At 40.8% G+C, this 4,276-nt stretch overlaps 1 long non-coding RNA gene across 2 annotated transcripts; it reads right to left on the reverse strand.

The window, feature by feature from the left end:
* Nucleotides 1-203: 203 nt before the first annotated feature.
* LOC136246227 (uncharacterized) lies at nucleotides 204-2,991 on the reverse strand. 2 transcript variants are annotated; one of them, XR_010696318.1, is made up of 3 exons: nucleotides 2,792-2,991; nucleotides 751-820; nucleotides 204-699 (listed from the first exon to the last, which is right to left on the reverse strand). It is a non-coding gene; the product is annotated as an uncharacterized lncRNA (long non-coding RNA). The 2 variants fall into 2 exon arrangements; XR_010696317.1 differs by having other exon boundaries at nucleotides 204-820.
* Nucleotides 2,992-4,276: the final 1,285 nt, after the last annotated feature.

The raw sequence follows: 4,276 nt of genomic DNA on the forward strand, positions 1-4,276 counted from the left end.
CATGTTATCAACATGAAGGAGCTGTTGGTGGTAAAGAGTAGTGTATCGTGACTTCAAGCTTAGACAGGGAATGATGAGCTTATCTATAAATGTAGCAGCTCACAGCAAATACCATCCACTGGATATCAAGTGACGTCCTTGTGTTTTGCCACAAAAATAGACATTCCCTTCAAGTGCTGGAAACTAATGTGGACTAAGTCTAGCTAGTTCACTTTGTTATAATAACTGATATAAACAATGGACACATATTATACTAGTTATCTGAACTCCTAGGCACCACCTGCAGCTCAGATACCTGATAACTGAAGTTTGTACAAAATCTCTTTACACAATGTTAGTCAATTGCAAAGTATGAAAAATAACTTCTCTAATAGAACACTCGCTACTCTAATAGAGTATTCAATTTTGACATACAGGTTTGGATAACTGAGATTCCACTGTACACCTGTAGAGCATTTGCCAGTAGGTCCCACATCCCAGTGTATAGCAGTCAAGGTAATCATGATTGTGTTACATTCAATGAACTCAAGCACTAGTAGTAGTATTCATATCAGATAAAACACCAGCAACATCACAACCCTCAGAGTCACAAATGACATGGGACTCTCACACACAATCTCATAAAGAAATCTTAAATTCTGAACTCTGGAATCACACAAAATCAGTGAGGCTTCCAGGTCCAGGATGGCTTGGAGTTAGCTAGATAAATGACTGATGGATGTTCCATTGATTGATCAATGCAAAGCATACCTGCATCTCCATTTAGGCTGTCGGCTACTCCATTTTGTGCTATAATAGAAGTGTGAAATCCAAGTAAAACCTAGATAAAGATTTATATTATTGAAATTCTAACAAACACTAGAAATCCCTAAACATAACACAATTTAGAGATGTTGGTTGAGAGGTCTGTCACTCAGTGAAATTTTGTTGATCAAAGTTCAGAAATTTGTCAAACGATTACTTTTTTCAGATACTTTCACATACCTAAAACAACAGCCATTGCGAGATCTTTCATGTAAATATGGCCCCTTGGTATGGTTTCCTACAAACAATTAGCCCCAGACAGTGTTGGGAAAGTTACTTTGAAAAGGTAACTAGTTACATATTACTTACAACTGAACTATTTAGTTACAGTTACATATTACCCATAAACTATTATAATATTACTAATACCATACCTGTTTCACTGCCCGTACAAAAGTCTCAATAGTAGCAGTGAAATTTATCCCGTATTTCACTGACAGCAGTGAAAAAGTTGTAATTGCAATTTCATTGGCTAGAATTTATGTTAACAATGTAGCGCCAATTAGTGTCGACGCGTGTTTAGTACATAGTGACAAATTGCGTACATAGCAAAGCTAATGCACGGCATGCGCATATGCAGCGAGTATGGTATTAACTGGGAATAGCATGGGTAGCAGTGAAATTTGGGATAAATACCACTCTTGTTGTATTGGAAATGGTAAATTTCACTCGGCTTCGCCTCGTGAAATTTATCCCCATTTCCAATACAACACTCGTGATATTTATCCCAAATTTCACTGCTACCCATGCTATTACTAGTACATATTATATTACTTTGTGTCCACAGCTTTAAGTTGTCACGTGTGAAACTACCACTTTATCACATGACATGATTGCGTTGTTGGACAATGTGCAGATCTTGGTTATAAGTAAGAAGCTGGTGAATAAGCTTCATTCAGTAGGCTTCGTTACTTCGTTGTGGCTAGGTGTTACTCAGAGGATAACTAACGAGATTAGCAATTTTGTTACTTGTAGTAATAATATTACATAATATTAGACTCGTTACAGTAACTATATTACTTAGGTAACACGTTACATTTGTAAGTAAAGTAATTTGAGTTATATTACCCGTTTTTATAGCATATTTCGTTATTACTTAGTTACCACAAAAGTAATAATATTACCTAACGCGTTACTCCCAACACTGGCCCCAGATATAAAAGGAAATCTCATCATTGAAATTTGCTTACTGCACTATTTAGTTGTTCACTTTACATGGTCATAGCACACAGTAACAGTTGTCAACAGCACATGCACTATAAAGATAGCTGAATTTCGAGGATTTCTGAGTGACTGACCCCTGGCATTGGTGACCCTAGTCACCCACGCAATACGACACACATGTGAACAACACAACAAAAACAGAATGGAGTGTTCAGTGAACTCTTGTCCTCCACCACACACATACACACAGCCTAAGCCGGCAGCTGTACCTATTGTCACCCAAAAAAAACCAACACTGGGATGCCTGTGCACCACTCAGGCACTATAGTCTTGTGCAGAATCCTCCTGGGACTATATAGATCTCACAGGGAGAGGTCGCAGAACCCAAAGTTCCACAACAACCACTAAGTTGAGACAAGGACAGTGAGGCAGCATAGCCAAGTGGCTAGAGCACTAGCCTGGTAATTGAAAGGTTCCAGGTTTTTTGAAATTTAGTGTTCCTTGAGCAAGAAACTTTGTTCACACTGCTCCAGCTGTATACAGTTGGGGACCTGGTGAGCTGTCACAGCAACATCAATGGGTACCTGGCGTTTACTGGGGAAGCAAATTCCCAATATCCATCTCGAGCTCTCCATTAAAAAAACATTGCCACTGGATATATAAGGTATTTGCTGCTGAAGCCCTAAACGAGCATACAATCCACATAAATCCTGGTTTACATAGTCCATCCTTATTATGACCTACTGTAGCTGGCTACCAGGAGCGCATCGAATCCTTGATAGAATTCGATGCTCATGTGAAACGGTAAGACTCCACGACTCACCAAGTTGCTGCCGCGCCCAAAATCCGCTGGTTGATAGCTCGCTACGATCGATACTGGTTACATGAGTAGTTCCTCTCTGTTACTGGATAGCGAAATAACAGCACTGGGAACGATAAAGCGGAGCATTCATGTCGGGTAGCCGTATCTATGACAATAGACGCGCATAAGTTACATAATAAGTCACGCGACCGTAACGAGGATTGTCTAATAGACCTTATTCACTGAATTAATTTCATAGCGCTTACAACCCGTTGCGAAGGAGTTGTCCGCCAATATTCGCCATTTGCAGTACCAAAACCATAGTAACATCACAATTCTCCGCCAAATTCGCCATTTGCAGTACCATAACTATGGTAACATGATAGCAACCGTTGTGCTCGCCCAGTTTTAGAACTCAAAATGGCGTCCGAAAGACCATCACCATGGTAAATAGGGAGCCTTGTATGGCTTCGCGTGACATCAGAGGGCGCTTACTGTTCTAAATGAATAAGGTCTATAGTTGCTATGCGCGTTGCCAATCCTTTATTACGTATATTATCTATGATTCAACTCGCTCGTGAATCCATCGAACGAAAATATTAGAGACATACTTCTATATTTAGCCTAGATTACTCGCGTGATAGAACATTTTTGAATCTAAAAAGAGTGACCCGCTTCTCCGCGGCAGGAGTCACAACTCACAAGTGACAAAGCAGACCAAATTACGCTACGAACCTACTGCCTACGAGATGATAAAGTGTTAGCTAAATAAATGTACCAAGTTTATTTTATCGAGTCGATCACACTGGACCTTTGTACGTACGGCAGTGCAGTCTGTTTTTACTTTGTCAGTCAGTCAGTCAGTCAAGTGGATCAGTCAAACTTACAAGTTCTGCTAGCAAGACAGGTGGGATTTCGTGCAATACATGGCATTTTGAATTCTTATTTATTTATTTATTTTCCAAAAATGTGCAGCCTCAGATTAAGGTTAATAGCTTAACCGTGGTTAGCACTGAAAGAATCACGCACGCCCCGTACATGGTTATTAGTCGCGTGATAAAAAAGGCGCCATTTCTGGAACGTGATTGAACGTGTCAACGTGCGTGAAAGTGTGAAATGGAAGACAGCGATATTCCAACCTTCAGTGGAAACACTATGACCTCTGCCATATCAACGTCTAATTCTACTCCGACAACAACGGTGGCGACAGTCAGCTTAAGGCCAGAGGATGTACAAGCAATTGTTACTGGTTTGGCTTCCAACCCTAGCGCCCTAGCTGCAGTGGCATTGATGATACAGTCCGACCAGCAACCAGTTCTACCAGCAAATGCTTCAGTGCCGTCCAGCTGGAGTCAGTCGGGTAAGTTGCCACCTACCACCGGAAGTCCCCACAAACCAGGCACCCATTACTCATTCTCCTCCCTTCACACAGGAAGGGAGTGAAATATAGTGAACCCCGTAATAGCTTAGAATGTAGTTTCAAAGGACACCCTTGGGTGGGTTTGT

This window comes from Dysidea avara, unplaced genomic scaffold (genome assembly GCF_963678975.1).
Source record: "Dysidea avara unplaced genomic scaffold, odDysAvar1.4 SCAFFOLD_441, whole genome shotgun sequence".
Taxonomy (NCBI): Eukaryota; Metazoa; Porifera; class Demospongiae; order Dictyoceratida; family Dysideidae; genus Dysidea; species Dysidea avara.